The 17025-nt window shown below is 47.9% G+C and overlaps 1 long non-coding RNA gene across 5 annotated transcripts in view; it reads right to left on the bottom strand.

Moving 5' to 3' along the window:
- Nucleotides 1–13743, bottom strand: part of LOC138744358 (uncharacterized) — a 62341-nt gene extending 48598 nt beyond the window's left edge. For 2 of the 5 annotated variants that reach the window (XR_011345454.1, XR_011345453.1), the window contains exon 1: nucleotides 13537–13743. This is a non-coding gene — a long non-coding RNA (uncharacterized lncRNA). Of the gene's footprint in view, nucleotides 1–10211; nucleotides 12370–13536 lie in introns of those variants that run through there. The other 3 variants (XR_011345456.1, XR_011345455.1, XR_011345457.1) reach the window with 3 other exon arrangements.
- Nucleotides 13744–17025: the final 3282 nt, after the last annotated feature.

Genomic DNA, 17025 nt, shown 5'->3' with positions numbered 1-17025 from the left:
GCGAAGTGGTCGACTAACGTGAACAGATAGCGGAAACCCTGGGATACTGGCAAGGGTCCTACTATGTTCACATGGATGTGGTCGAACCTTCGTTTTGCGGGCTCAGAGTGCTGAAGTGGAATACTGGTGTGCTGCTATACCTTGGTTGTTTGGCACTGCATACATACCTTCGCCCACCATGCCACACATATTTGCTGGCCACCTGCCGGACTGTGGTCCTGATGGATGGGTGAGCCAGTCCGTGGATGGAGTCAAAAACCTGTAGTCTCCAAGCCACCAGAACAATGGGTCTGACCTGACCGGTGGCCATGTCGCATAGGAGGTTGGTGTTACCTGTGCTGACTGGGATATCCTGGAGCTGCAGTCCCAGTATGGCAGTCCAGTATTGGGGCATCTCCTTGTCTTTCTGACGCGCCTCCACCAGTGCCACAAAAGTCCACTCCTCTTGATAGCACATGGATACTTTGCCTGAACAGTGTGTCAGCCACCACATTGTCCTTGCCGGAGATGTGCCTTACATCTGTGGTGTACTCTGAGATGTAAGACAGGTGTCATTGCTGGCGGGCTGACCAGGGGTCCGAGATCTTAGCCAAGTTGAAAGTCAGGGGCATGTGATCTGTGAAAGCTGTGAAGGACCTGCCCTCCAGGAAGTACCTGAAGTGGTGGATGGCTAAGTATAGTGCCTGTTGCTCTCTGTTGAAAGTGCTGTACTTCAGTTCGGGAGGCCACAGATTTTGCTGAAGAAAGCCAGCAGCTACCATCTTCCTTCCATCTGCTGCTCCAAAACTCCGCCGATCGCCATTCCTGTCAGGGCCGTTGGAGTGTTTGATCTGGGATGTGCCAGGAGAGCAGCATCCACCAGGGCTTCCTTAGCCTTCAAGAAGGCTTCCGCTAACTCGTTATCCCAAGTGATGTCTTTCGCCTTGCCTGCCATCCAGATGAACAAGAGCCGCATGATTCGAGCAGCTGAGGGGATGAACCTGTGATAGAAATTGATCATCCCCACAAACTCCTGTAGTCCCTTGGCCATATTAGGTCTGGGGAACTTTGGGGAGAAGCCCATAGGCTGTCCAACCACCGAACGATGCTGACCTCCTCCAGCTTCCTGAATTCCTCCTTCACCAGCTGGAGCTTCTCGGAGCAGCGGGCCCTGGGTAAGGATGTGGTGCTGCACTGCATGTCAGGGCATCACAATGGTGAATTAGGGGATGAGCACTGCAGGGAACTCAGCCAGGACCCTGGTGTACTCATTGTCTGATCTCTGTATGGAGTCCAGGTGGAGTACTGAGAGCCTAGCATCTTTGAGGGGGGTTTGAAAAGTCTTGGCATGGACCAATCTCCTTCCCTTGAGGTCCACTAGCAGGTTGTGGGCGCACAGGAAGTCTGCCCCTAGGAGTGGCCAGCATGAACACCTACAAGAAGAGGCTGCCTCCAAAATGCAATTGGGCCAATGCAGGTATTGTAGGTCTGAATCGTGCTGTTGTTGGCAGCCCTCAGCATGGGGCCTGATTGCCTGTTCCTGGTGTCCTGTCCTGATGGGAACAGGACGCTGATCTCTGCTCCTGTGTCCACAAGGAAGCATCATCCAGACTGGCGGTCCCAAATGTATAGGAGGCTGTCTTGGTGGCCAGCCTTTGTGGCTATTAGTGACGGCTGGCCCCTGCGTTTCTCTGAAATGTGCATGGCAGCCTGCGCCAGAGGGCTCCGGTCCCCCATCTCTGGTGGTAGAAACGCCATTGGTTGTCTGGATCACCTCCTCTGGAGTACTGCTGTTCTCTTGGCGGCTCTGCATGGGTCTGGCTGCGGGGTTTAGTGATGAGCTCCACGGGCACCGAGCACTCTCTCTTCTGTTTCCACAGAATGTCTGCTCATGCTGCGACTTTCCTGGGGTCGCAGTTGGCTGTCCTCGGGCAGTTGCTCCAGGAATGCCTGCTCAAACATGATGCAGGGCTCTTGTTTGCCCAGGAGGGTCAGCATCTCATTCATGAGGGCTGACGGGGGCCTGTCCCCTTGCCCGTCCAGGTGGAGCAGACGTGTCCCTCTCTCACTCCGTGAGAGCCCGAAGGTCTCAATCAGCCAATCAGCAAGTTCTTGAAGGCGGTGTATGCGCCTTCCGATGGGGGCTCCTGGATGAAGTTGGCCACCCAGCCTGCTGTGTCCTGGTCCAGGGCGCTCACCACATGGTAGTACCAGGTGGATTCTAATTTGATCTGCCAGATCTGGAACCTCAGCCTGGTCAAACCACACGGGTGGTTGATTCATCAGGTTAAGCTTTGAATTTTATTAGGGCTCAGGCCTGACTTTTACACTTGCATTGTTCCTGCTGAGGCCCCCCTTGGCTGGTGTCACAACATGCATAATAAAAGCGGGTTTCCCACGCGCAGGTACTTTTCTGCATAACAATGGCCTTCTTCCCCTCACGCTATCCCTGTTTATTGACTGCATAGCAAGGCTAGCGCCATTTTGCTGAACTTTGGTTGCGCTCACTGCCCGAAGCTCCGGCTCGATTGCCGTGGTGGCAGGGGCAACATAAGGGCACAGATAAGATCAATGCTCAGATATATTTTCCCAGGGAAGGGAGTCTAACTTTAGAGGGCATAGGTTTAAGATGAGAGGGCGAGATTTAAAATGGACCTGAGGGATATCTCCTCGACACAGAGGGTGGTGAGTGTGTAGAATGAGCTGCCAGAGGAAGTGAGAGGCAGGTACAATCACTACATTCAGATGACAGTTGGACAGGTCCATAGACAGGGAAGGCTCAGAAGGACCAGGGCCAAATGCTGGCAAACGGGACCAGCTTGTGTAGTCTGCCTGGTTGGGATGGAGAAGTCCACTTAACAAGTGGCCTATCCTGGACACACAACATATCCTCACTTGTCAGGAAGACACAACAGTGACTGCACTTCCTGAGAAGACTGAAACTGGCAAGGCTACTGACCATCATTATGCCAACCTTCTACAGGAGCTCTATCGAGTGCGTCCTGCATCACAGTGTGGTACGATTGCTACAGAGAAATGGATTGGAGGCCAATCCATAGGACCATAAGAGTGGCAGAGAGGATCACTGGAGTCTTCCTCCCCCCCCCCGCCCCCCCCCCACCACCCCCTCCCCACCACATCCATTTAATCTACTGGGATTGTCTGAAAAGGGCATGCAAAATCATTAAGGACCCCTTCCACCCAGCACATAGCATCTTTCAGCTGCTCCTGTCGGGGAAGAGATACAGGAGGATCAGAGCCAGCACCACCAGGCTGAGGAGCAGCTTCTTCCCATGGGCAGTGAGAACGCTGAATGACTGATGAATTGCTCTTACAAACCCTCTGAGACTCAACTATTTATTTAACAATAATATTTATTTTTATATTTGTATAAAAGCACTGTGAATGTGTATCATTTGTCTGTATGTGTCTTTTATCTGTATGTGTGTTTGCAATATGTTGTGCCAAGGACTGGAGAACATTGTTTTGTTGGATTGTACTTGTACAATCGGAAAATAAATAAACTTAAATTTGAACTTGAAGTTACACAGTTGTAATGTGACATCCCATCTTCTGCTCAATGCTCCGTCCAATGAAGGGCATGGTGCCAAATGCCTCCTTCACCAGCTGTCAACCTGCTGCCCTCTTCAGGGAACCTGTATATCACTCACCAGGGATAACTGGGAACCAAAAGAATTTAAATATGTGGATAATATTTTCCGCAGTCACTGTACGGAAGATCACTTGAACATCCTCGTGAATCCTTAGCAAGAATATCCTGAGGTTCCCACTGCATTCACTGACAAGCAGGAGGCTAAGGAAGTTTAGCATGTCTTCCTTGTCCCTCAACAACCTCTACAGGGACCCCATCAAGAACAGGCTTGCTGGGTGCATCACAGCATGGTATGGGAGCTGCTCTCCTCAAAATCGGAAAAAGCTGAAGAAGGAGGTGAATGCAGCTCAGAACATCATGCAAAGCTCCCTCCCCTCCATGAACTCCATCTACATCTCCCACTGCCTGGGAAGCCAACAGACTGAAGGATCCATCACACCCCGGACACACTCTCTTCTTCCTCCTCCCATCAGGGAGAAGGAAAGTTCAGGAGTGTGAAAGCTCACATCAACATGTTCAAAGATGGTTTCATCCCCACAGCCATTAGGGTCCTGAATAAACCCCATAACAATGCTTTCATGGTGCCCTTATTGTGGATTAACTGGTCCTCTGACTCTTTTCTATATAAAGTACACTGTTTGACCTGCTGAGTTTCTCCAGCATTGTATTTTTACTTCAACCATGGTGTCTGCAGACTTTTGTGTCTGTCACTCTTTACTTCGGATGGTGTTGTGTTAAGAGTTGACTTGCAAGACTGCTTGTGAATGAATCTTTCTTACTGTACGAGGCATAAAGTGACAATAAAACTTGAGCTTGGAATCGATGCTATGGGAAGAATGTTTGGACACATACAGTCACAGGGAGGTCCCCAGTTCACTGACCCTGGATGTACACTGACTGCTGAACCTCCAGGGCAGTGGGTGCAGATTTGAAACCTGAGGATAACTGTGATATTGACAGTCAGTGTTACCATTTGCAAGGGGAAAAGTAATGAGGCCAACTCTGGAGAAATCTGGGGGGGTGGGAGGGAGTAAAGGGACAGCGGGAAGAAGAGCATCAGCAGTGGGAACTTCCAACAGTGTCAGCCGAAGATCGAGGCAGAAGACCCCTCAAGGAGATGGAAAACAGGGGCCTCTGATCCAATAAGATTCCAGGACTGGGGCTGCTTCCATGGGAAGGCCCTTTAATCTTTTGTACACACAGCCGGGAACCAGCAAAAATGGAGGTTGTGGAAAGCAAGGCACAGCTAGAAGAGTTGGGTAAATGCTTCATAATTGGTCACATTGCACAGAAATTGATCATTAGGGGATCAGAGGTGGAGAGGGTGAGCAAGTTTAAATCCTGGGAGTCACTATCTCAGAGGATCTCTCCTGGACCCAACACATGAATGTCATCATAAAGAAAGCACATCAGTGCCTCTACTTCCTCAGGAATTTGTGGAGGTTTGGTATGACATTGAAAACCGTGGCAAATGTCTACAGATGTGTGGTGGAAAGTGTGCTGACTGGCTGCATCATGGCCTTTTTTGGGGCACTAATACCTCTGAGTGGAAAAAGTAATGGACACAGCCCTGTACTTCACAGCAAAACTCTCCCCACCATTAAGAACATCTACATGGAACACTGCCGTCGGAGAGCAGCAACAATCATCAAGGATCCACACCACCCAGCACAAGCTCTGTCCTCACTGCTGCCATCTGAAAAGAGGTACCGGTGCCACAAAACTCACACCACCAGCTTCAGGAACAGCTACTACCCCTCCACTATCAGACTCCTCAATGACAAATTAATCAGAGAGTCATCTAAGGACCCTTACTTTGCACATTATTATTGAACATTTTCTGTATTGCACTAAATCAGAACCAGAATCAGAATTTATTGCCATGAACACGTCATGAAATTTGTTATTTTGCAGCAACGTTACAGGTGGAAATATTACTGATGGCGGGGTGGGGGGGGGGGGGGGAAGAAACTGTTTTTGTACCATTGAGTGCTTGTCTTCAGGCTCCTGTATCTCCTTCCTGATAGTGGCCTTCTTGTTTATATTTTTCTTTTTTGTGTTATATCTTTTCTTGATTACAGTTTTATGCACCTATTGATTAAGTCAAAATTCTGCCTCGGCCGCAGGAAAATAATCTCAGGGTTTATGAGTTCTGGTCTTCTGTTAAAAGCAAGTATGCCGTCTGCTTTCTTCCCCACCTCCAGGAAACCATCGAGTGTACATCCCCCCCGATTTAATGCTCTCTAAGGAGCATTGATTGTATGTGTACCACCCTATTGGTTGCTTTCAAGAACTCCATTTCAGAATGAGATTCCATCTGCCAATGAATGCCTCCCCATCTTGCAGACTGATCCATGTCACCCGAAAGTTCATGACTACCTCCTCACAATTGAAGCCACTTTTCATGTTATCAGCAAACGATCACATCTCCTACATTCATACTCAATAAATGAGGTAGAAATGATAGCCCAGCACCAATCCCTGTGGCACATCACTGGAAACAGCCTTCCCATCACAAAATAGCCATGAATGTGGGTTCAATTTTAATATTTATGAAAAAATTTGGACAAGTGTATAGATAGAAGGGGTATGGAGGAATATGGACTGGGTACAGGTCAATGGGACTATACTAGGCAGAGTAATTGTTTGGTGCAGACTAGAAGGGCTGAAAGGCCTGTTTCTATGCTATAATGTTCTATGGTTCTATGAACAACCTCAAAAGAGCAGCCTCTACCCTCAAGGACCCCCACCGCCCAGACCATGCCCTCTTCACTCTGCTACCATCAGGAAAAAAGTACAGGAGCCTGAAAACGAACACCCAGCGGCACAAGGACAGCTTCTTTCCCGTTGCCATCAGATTTCTGAATGGATATTGAACCACAGACAGTGCCTCACTTTGTCTAATATTTGCACTGATTTATTTACTTTTAAGTGTAATTTTTAGCAATACTTGTGGTGGTGCTGCAAAGCAACGGATTTTATGACATGTTCATAACAATAAATTCTAATTCAGTATCTAGAGCAAAAAGCAAACTGCTGAAGGAACTCAGAAGAGTTAAGTAAGGTCTGTGGGGAGAAAGGAATTGCTGGCCTTTTGGGCCGAGACCCCTGCATCAGACCTGAGACATTAACAAATCCTTTCCCTTCACCCATGCTGCTCAACCCTCTGAGTTGCTCCCGATCTGAACTCTTCTGTGTCCCAATTTTGGATCCAAGTTGCCAAATCTCTCAGATTCTGTGTTTTCAAACTTTCTGGATGTTCCCATCCAGGACATGGTCAGAGAATGACATCAACTGCACTGTCCTCATCAATACTTTTTGTTACATCAAAATATTCAGTCTGCTGGTGAGATAGGATCTACCCCCAACAAAGCCATGTTGGTAGTCTTTGCCTTTCAGTGTGAATGATCTTGCCTGTAGACTCTTTCCAAGAACTTCCCTCCCACAGATGACACATCCACAGCCCAGCAATAGTGTGCGTGCATGTGTACGCATGTGAGTTTGTGTTTTGTCTGTATATGTCCACATGTGAGAGTGTGTGTGTTCAAGTGCATGTGTGTGTATGAGTCTGTGAGTGTGTGTATGTGTGTATGCTCATATGTGTGTGGGACTAAGGGTGCCCTTGATGTGACATTGGGAAGTTCACCACCCACTGTTGTCTCCCTAGTCGTGTCTACATGCCTATGTGATGGAATCTCTGTGTTCTGTAGACAGCTGGTGATCACATATTGATGAGGTCCTCCTTGCCCCACCAGAGGCATAACTGACTGCCTGCCTTCTTTCACTTCCCCCCCCAACCTCATATTTATCCTGAAATCTTGTTGTGGGCTTGGTGTTATTCCATTTTCACTGCAGCCATCCATCATGTGCATACACAGGTTAGCACAGCAGATCCAGGCATTGGAAATGAACTGTACAATCATTAAGTGAATGGGTTACATCTTGGTTGGGAGCACTGCGGAATGAAGAGGCAGTGTGTTTGCCAAGTTCTGTGTGAACATTCAGGAACAGTTCGCACATCCTAAGCAAACCCTTTGTCATTCTTCACCCGAGCTGAGGGGACATGACTTGTAATTAGTGCTGTCATGGCATCTTTAATGGGCAAATATTCACGCCCATATTCCTGTGAGTGGTCATATTGTACCGGAGGGCTGGATTTAAACCTCATTCTGGCAAATATAAGAATGTTATGGATTCAATCCACTTGGCCAATGTCACTTAGTAAACACAGTGATTAAAAGCAACAGTGATTAAAAGCAAGCACTCGTTGTGAAGGGCAGTCTCAGCACCTTCTGAGGGTAGTCTGATTGTGCTGAGACCTTGCTTGACCAGTGCACCAGCGAGGGGAACTCTGCTTGGGTTAGACAGGTCCTGTACAGAGGGAGACCACAGGGCTAAAAGAGCAGAAGTAGGCCATTTGGCCCATTGAGTCTGCTCCACTATTCCACCATGATCTGTTCTATTCTCCCAATCAGCCCCACTCCCCTGACTTCTCCCCATAACCTTTGATACCCTGACTATTCAGATACCTATCAATCTCTGCCTGAAATGCACCCAATGACCTGGCCTCCACAGCTGCTGGTGGTAGCAAATTCCAAAGGTTGACCATCCTCTGGCGAAAGAAATTCCTCCTCATCTCTATTTTAAATAGGCATCCTTCAATCCTGAAGTTGTGCCTTCTTGTCCTTGACTTCCTATACGGAGAAGCAACTTTGCCACATCTACGTTGTCCAGGCCTTTCAACATTCAAAATGCTTCCATGATAGCCTCCTCATTCTTCTGAACTTAAAGGAGTACGGTCCAAGAGCCATCAAATGTTCCTCATCTGCTAATCCTTTCATTCTAGGAATCATTCTTATGAATCTTCTCTGAACCCTTTCCAATGCCAGCACATCCTTTCTTAAATAAGGACCCCAAAACTGTACCCCTTACTCCAAGTGAGGCTTCACTATTGCCTTATAAAGCCTCAACAGCATATCCCTGCTCTTATATCCTATTCCTTTAGAAATGAATGCCAGCATTGCATTCACCTTCTTCTCCACCGACTCAACCTGGAGGTTAACCTTCAGGATATTCTGCACGAGGACTCCCAATTTTGAATTTTCTCCCCATACAAATAATGACCCTTTTAACCTTGATGATCTTTCATCTGAAATAGAGAAGATGCCTTGAATGCCACAGAGGGTGTGAGGGGAGTGAAGGGATTCTTGAGTAAGGACTGGATGGAACGAGGGCTTTGAGACGGTGAGGAGAGCTTGTTCACCGCGTCTGATCTGTCTGGAGGAGGTTTAAAGAGAGAAAGTGGATAAGGTGTGAGGATAGAGAGAGAGAAAACAGAAAGGAAGAATAAGCAGTGCAAAGCCAACCAAAGATCGAAAACACTACAATGAGTTCAAAATAGTGCAGTACACTGGAGAAAGACAGCAGGTCACACAGCATCCATCAGAGGTAAAAGCAAGTGGATTTATTGTTTACCATTGTGTCTGTTGGGGGTGAAACCATGAACGTTTTAGCTCATTTGGAAATAACCAGTTCTGTTCTAGTCAGGAGGACTCATGGTCTGAAGTTGCTGATTGCAATGTGTTGTTATATCATATGTCGAAGTTGGGATGCTGTTCCTCGACCTGCTGGGGTTCACTGTGAATTGCTGGACCCAGAGACAGAGAGCATGGTGGGGGAGTGGGTCACAGGATTAAGGTGACAGGAAGCTCAGTGTTCAGTCACCCTGCCCAACTCTGTGGATGAACCTGCTGGAGCAGGATGCCCTGGAGACAGGGAAGGGGAAAGCTACTCCGTAAAGGAATAGTGGTGGCTCCATGTTTTACACCAGCCACACTGAGATGTCCAAGGAGTAAAGGTTTTGTGCTTCATAGAGCAGGTCAAAAACATCGAGGGAGGGAACCATCGAGGGGAGTAAAACACCAAGTGAGTAAACTTTCGAGCATTGTGAACCATCAAAGAAGTGAACCATCGAGGTAATGAACCATCAAGGGAGTGAACCAGCAAGGGACTGATTCATCCAAGGGAGTGATGTATCGAGGGAGTGAACCATCGAGGAGAGTGAATCATTGAGGGGAGTGAACCATCAAGGGGTGAACCATTGAAGGGAGTGAATCATAAAGGGGAGTGAAGAATCGAATGGAGTGAATAATTGCAGGAAGTGAGCCATCAAGGGAGTAAACCATCGAGGGGTTGAACCATTGAGGGACTGCCCCTCACCTATGCCTCTCTCCCCTTCACTCTCATTCACCTCCACCCTCTCTAGCAGACCTCCCTCATCTCAGTTTCACCTCTTGTCCTGTGACACTGAGCTTCCAGACTCCACCAAAATTTCAGTGTTCAAATTAATTGTCAGAGTTCATACATGACATCATATCCAACCCTAATATTCTGCGGACTGTAAAGTGTAACTGTAAAGTGTTCTCGGGAATAGATACATATCCAAAGAAACAAATGTGAACTAACTGACTACAATACAGAAAAAAAATTCTGTAATAGATAAAATGCAAAGTAAGAGTCCTTAAATGAGTCCCTGGTGAGTTTGTCATTGAGGAGTCTGATTGTGGAGGGATAGCAGCTGTTCCTGAATCTGGTAGTGCGAGTCTTGTGGCACCTTTACCTCTATAGATTTTTTACTTGACCTCCTGAAGCAGACAGGAGAATAAGCCTCCATACTTGTTGAGCCTTGTCAGAAATGTCCACCCTTCCACCGAGTTCCAACTTGGAATGCTGAAGTGTTCCTCCACAGCAGGCCTTCCATTCCAGGAATCACTTCTTTTCCCGATGAAGGAAGGAGTCTGCAGGTACCGGAGAAGTGGAACATCACACAAGTGCTGGGGGCTCAGCAAATCAGGCATCCACGGAGAGCAACAGGCAGCCGACGTTTCAGCCTCCACACTGGGTAATTATCCTGTTGGTGTTGGTTGAGGAAAATAGGAATCTTCAAGCTAAACCTACAATAGTTCAGTCATTTTATAGTGTCGGAGCGGTCCCTGATCAGTGTAACAAGCAGAATTGTTGGAAATAAACTGTTCTTGAACCTGAAGGTGCTGGTCTTCAGGCTCCTGTACCTTCTACCTGAAGGAAGCTGAGAGAAGATGCTGTGACCAGGGTGATGGGGGGGACTTTTATGATGTTGGCTTCTTCTGCTGAGTATACCGCGCATTTTATGTTTTTATTCCAGATTTAAGCCTCTGCCGTATTTATTATTGAGATATAACTCTGAAGATCAGCCGCGTTCTCACTGAGAGAGACAGCAGACATGAGTGGCATGGTCATTGTGAAGACCACAGACAGTGTGTGGAGTCCAAGGTCAGTGTGTGGGGTCCACAGACAGTGTAATGACCACGGTCAGTGTCTGAGGACCACTTTCAGTGTGTGGGGACAACAGACACAGTGTAATGACCATGGTCAGTGTCTGAGGACCACTTTCAGTGTGTGAGGACCATGGTAAGTGTGTGGGGACCATGGTCAGTGTGGGGACCATGGACAGTGTGTGGGGACTCCGGTCAGTGTGGGGACCATGGTCAGTGTGTGGAGACCACAGTTAGTGTCTGAGGACCACTTTCAGTGTGTGTGGACCACGGTCAGTGTGTGGGGGCCATGGTCACTGTGTGCGGATAACGACCTCATACCCTGAGATGTTGCTTTCTGTTTTGTGCTTTCTGTTTGCGTGGTTTACTGGGTTAATGGTGAGCACTCCGTGGGTGTGTTCCGCAGGATGATCTTGGCAAATCAACTCATTAGTCTCATTACCCTGTAGAGGATTTCTCTGCTCTAATGAGGCCCTCCCATCCCCAGTGCCTCATCCAGCCTTCCCCACCATTGCTGCTCTTGAGCACACGCTGCCTCCCTGCCTCCTCCTGTGCTGTACGACCAGGAGATTTTGGGGTTAGAATAAGGCCATCACGCCCATTGTATTCTTCTGCCAGTTAAATCATGGCTGAGGTATTTTGTCCCTCGTACCACTCTCCTGCCTTCTCTCATAACCATTGACATCCTCACCAATCCAGGACCCTTCAACTTCCACGTTAAATCTACCCATCTGTGACAACTAATTCCACACTCATTCCTCCCTGCCCTGCTCTGGATGCAGGGAAGAAGACCACTAGCTCCTGCACCCCAAAATGTTGTGACCTGCAAGGAGTAGTCAGCCACCACATGCCTCTGGGCTTCAACTGAAGCTCCACCACCCCCCAAACCTGCTGCTAAAGATCTCTGATTTATCCTTCCACATGGTTAATGAAACATCAACAGGAAGTAGGCCCTCAATGTCCCAGAGGGAAGGTGAAGGAGTGGGTCGGGGGTGGGGGGGTGACTGAAACTAGGATGGCTGCCCTGAGAGAGGACAGTGTCAGTCTGAGATCCAGGGACCATCTCCCACCTTCTCCTGCACTCACAGATGATCTTCGATTCACCCCTTCCTCCCATCCACTGACCCTAACACTCTTCTCAGCTGAAGCAGAGATTCCCTGACACATCTTCCCATTAGGGTACTGCATTCCATGTTCAGAGCTCCCCATGCATCTCAATGGTGATGGTGGTGAGCTTCAGGTTATCCAGAGAACACATCACCAAACACCTGCCCTGGTCCAACTACCTCACTGTTACGGCCAAGTAACTGCAGCAGCAGGTCACTTTCTCAGAAGCCTGAGGTGCACCACTAAAGCATCCCATTAGAGTGCATCGCTGCATGGGACAGGAACTTTTCTGTCCAAAACCACAAGAAACTGTAGAGGATTGTGAACATGGCTCAGTCCATTGCACACACCCATCGACTCCATCACAAATCTCCCCCCACCCCTCCATCGACTCCATCCATTGCTCCCACTGCCTCGAAAATACAGCCAACACATTAAAAGACTCATCCCACCCTAGCCACACTCTCTTCACCACTCGCCGCCCCCCCCCCCCCCCACCACTACTCCTGTCAGGAAGAGCGTGAGATCACACACTCCTAGATTCAAGGACAGTTTCTTTCCCACCGTTATTTCCTGAAGGAATCTCACACTGGTAAAACGATGCTGCCTTTGCTCCGTCCCAACTGACCTCTCTCTATAACTCTGCACTTCTATTGTAATTTGTATGAGATGTAGAACATAGAACATTCCAGCAAATTACAAGCCCTTCAGCTTACAATGTTGTGCCGATCTACTGTAGATGAACCTTCTCAACAATCTAACCCTTCCCTACCTCACACCCATAACCCTCTATTTTTCCTTGCATCCTTGAGGCTATCTAAGAGTCTTCTGAACTGCAACAAGCTGAAATTAAGTGGAATTGTCCGTGATCCATATGTCCGGATGCTGCTGTTGTTGGCAGCTGTGAGGGGAGGGCTCTTCTTTCCTGAACGTGTGTCTGGACCGGAGGAGGGAAACACGCTAACTTCCGCTCCAGTGTCAAGCAAGAAATGATGGCCTGAGTGTCGATCCCTGAGGAAAATGAGGTTGTTCTTGTGGCCGGCCGTCACAGCCACTACAGAAGGCCAGCCTTGGCATTTCCTAGATGCGTGCAGGGGGAACGGTAGCAGTGGGAACGGTAGCAGTGGGCTGCAACTCTCCCTCTCTGATGGTAATAGCACCACTGCTCTGTCTCCGCTGCGTCCTGTCAAGTCTGATGCTGCACTGATATTCAGAGTGGGCAGGGTTCGTGCCCTTTGCCAAGGCACAGCTTCATGTGCCACAACTCATCAGCATAGGGCGCTAAGTGACAGGAATCATTAAATTCTTCATCTGCAAGCAGCAAACAGATATCTTCTGGCATTTGCTCGAAAAAAAGTTGCTTGAAAAGCATACAGGGCTTGTGTCCATCCATGAGTGCCAGCATCTCATTCATTAGTTCAGAAGGAGTGGGATTACCCAGGCTGACCATATGGAGAAGTCGAGCTGCCATTGCGTCGGGAAAGGCCAAAAATACATATGAGTAGGACTTTGATGGATTCATACCTGTCGTTGGCTGGAGGCTGGCATAAGAAATTGACAATATGCCCCGCGATGTCTTGGTCCAGCGATGCAACTACATAGTAGTACTTTGCAGCGTCAGCGGTAATCTAGTGTAGATGGAAATGGGCCTTGGCCTGCTCGAACCTGACCTGTGGCTATGAGGTCCAAAATACTGGAAGTTTGAGCGCAACAGGATTCTGCACATCTATAGTGAGGTCACCACAAATGAATAAAGCACAACAGAAGTTGTCTGTGAGCTGAACCAACAGAATTGTTTAATGGAATCTTCGCAGAAGTTTAAATAATTGCAGTTGGCACACTATCACAATCACCCAACCTTTGAAGTCACACACCTCCCAGACGAATTTGTGCCCCCTGGCCACCGGGAACTCCTGATCCTGCGGGGGCCCACAACTACAGATAATGGAGTGGTGCGGTTCGCCACAGTCCCCTATTGTAGCAGCCTTCGTCACTGCCAGCAGCGCATTCAAGGCACCTACCACTCTATGTGTAAAAAACAGTGCTGGGTCCCCTAAACTTCCCTCCACTCACTTTAAATAGATGTCGTCTGGTATGGGTTACTCTCGTCCTGGGGAAAAAGGTGCTGGTTGTCCACTCTGTTGCTCCAAAGAGAAAAGCCTGAACTTGATTAACCTTTCCTCATCAGACATTTTCTCCAATCCACGCAGCTTCTTGGTAAACCTTCTCTGCACCCTTTCTGACAGGACTGCTCTCAAAACAACCCTATCACTGCATCTTGGTACATGTGACATTAAACTTGAACCTGAACTTGAACTTTGGGTCACTTGGTTTTTCTATCTGTATCAGAATCACCTGTATCCGCTGTAAGTCACCTATCCATGAAACCAGGATAGTTTCCCTCTCTATCACCACATCCTAACCTATGCCCATATCCCACATTCCCACACTTCCCAACATGATACATTGCTTTTCAGTCTACCTTACCAATTGGCTCCATGAACCCATCGCCAGGACAACCTCCACAACCTATCCCCACAACAACCCTGGCCTCACCCTATCAGATATATCCCATCCATTCCTCCCCTATCTTGTCTACAATGTCTTACCAAATTCTGTTGAAGGGTCTTTGACTAATTATCCCTGCTTCTCTTTCCACAGATACGGCTGATTGATCAATGTTTCTGGAACTTTCTGTTTTTATTTCAAAATTATACATCTGCAGATTTTTTTTAGTTCTTGAGTATTAGTTATTCTATGTATAAATCCCAAATTGCAACTAGATTCCATCTGATAACTCACTCCCAGTATCTGTTATCTTGGAAGTAAAATAGTGAACTCTTGAGTACATTCCAGTCTGTAGGCAACTTCAGAAATCTGTTCCATTATGTATAACCCCACAGAGCACCTGGATTAGATTGGAGCACTGGACTGAAGGAGTTGGCATGTGGTAGGTGGATCCAGAAGAGGTGTTGATTGTTTGATAGTCAGGAGGAGAAAGCCCCCACCCACCCACACTTCCACCCCTTCTTACCCAGTTTCAGTGATCCAATGATAGCTGACCTCATCAGCAACAATGATAAGTCACACTAAGAGAGGAGATGGAAAATCTAGTGGAATGGTGGGAAAGTAACAATTTGAGTCTAAACATGGACAAGACGGTGGAGATGATCGTGGACTTCAGGAGGATCAGGAACAACCCTCCACTACACATCAACAACTCTAGTGGAGAGCACCAAGTTCCTTGGAGTTCACTTAACTAGTGACCTCTTGTGGACATTCAACAGCTTTTCAGGACTGCACTTCCTGAGAAGACTTAAACGGGCAAGACTATCGACAACCATTATGTCAACTTGCTGTAGGAACTCTATCCAGAGCATTCTGGCTGGCTGCATCACAGTGTGGTACAGTTACTGAAAAGCATCAGACCAGAAATTAATCCACTGGACCATAAGAGAGGTAGAGAGGATCCTGGAGTCTCCCTCCCCACCCCCACCCCCATTGACATGATATACTGGGATTGTTGTCTGAAGAGGACACGCAAAATCACTGAGTACCCCATTCCATCTTGCAAACAGCTGCCCCTGTCAGGGAAGAGATACAGGAGTATCAGACCCAGCACCAGCAGGCTGGGGAAAACTTTCTTGCCACAGGCATTGAGAATGCTGAACGACCAAAGGAACTATTCATATTAACCATCCAAGACTCTCATATGTACAAAACAATATTTATTTACTTATTTGTATCGATGAAATATTTGTCCTTCATATGTATTTTTTGTCTGTTATGTGTGCTATGCCTGGTTGTGTTTGCACCGAGGACCAGAAAATGCTGTTTCATCTGATTATGCTTGTGCAATCAGATGACAATGAATTTGTCTTGTCTTCATTCCTCTCTCCCATTTTGCCAATCATCCTCACACCCCTCCCACTGATTCCCCATCCCCTCCCCCACTGTTCCCACTCACTCAGGTGCCACATCACCCTCATTTCTCATCAGACTATCACAGCAGCCCTTTGCTGTCCACATCATCTCCCAGCCCCTGTTGTTATCTCCACGCTCCACTCCCCATCAAGACCAGCAAACTCTGAGGGAGTTACACACACATATCACCCATGTGGGGTACGATCCATGTTACTGCTCCCTGATTAACCCAAGGAACTTATCCTGTTGCATCTCAATTGTTGACAAAAATATGCACGGAAGTCTGTGCCAACACTTACTTCACCTCCATGTTCCCTTGTCATTGACTTACGAACCTATGAAGGGAGTCATTGCCATCTTGTATTCAGCCAAGGAGAAGCTGGGTGGACCCCACAGGGCGGGAGTCAATGGCTGCAGACCAGTGAGGGGCACTAGGGTGAGAAGACACCCCCCCACCTACTGAGGATAAGCCCAGGAGAACAGCTGCTACCCCTCCACCATTAGACTCCACAACAACAAACTCAATCAGGAACTCATTTAAGGATTCTTACTTTTGCACTTGATTTTTTTTCTCTCTGTATTGCACAGTTAGTTAATCTGAGGCGCCTGCAAGCTCACACCAAGACACAAGAGCAACTTGTCCGTGAACTACTCTTTGCAGACGATGCCACTTTAGTTGCCCATTCAGAGCCAGCTCTCCAGCGCATGACGTCCTGTTTTGCAGAAACTGCCAAAATGTTTGTCCTGGAAGTCAGCCTGAAGAAAACTGAGGTCCTCCATCAGCCAGCTCCCCACCATGACTCCCAGCCCCCCCACATCTCCATCGGGCACACAGAACTCAAAACGGTCAACCAGTTTACCTAACTTGGCTGCACCATTTCATCTGATGCAAGGATTGACAACAAGACAGACAACAGACTCACCAAGGTAAATAGCACCTTTGGAAGACTACACAAAAGAGTCTGGAAAAACAACCACCTGAAGAAACACACAAGATCAGCATGTACAGAGCCGTTGTCATACCCACGCTTCTGTTCGGCTCCGAATCATGGGTCCTCTACCGGCATCACCTACGGCTCCTAGAACGCT

Source organism: Narcine bancroftii, chromosome 10 (assembly GCF_036971445.1).
Source record: "Narcine bancroftii isolate sNarBan1 chromosome 10, sNarBan1.hap1, whole genome shotgun sequence".
Lineage (NCBI taxonomy): Eukaryota > Metazoa > Chordata > Chondrichthyes > Torpediniformes > Narcinidae > Narcine > Narcine bancroftii.
Note: the sequence above shows the minus strand (reverse complement) of the source record. Positions and strands in the feature narration are given on the sequence as shown.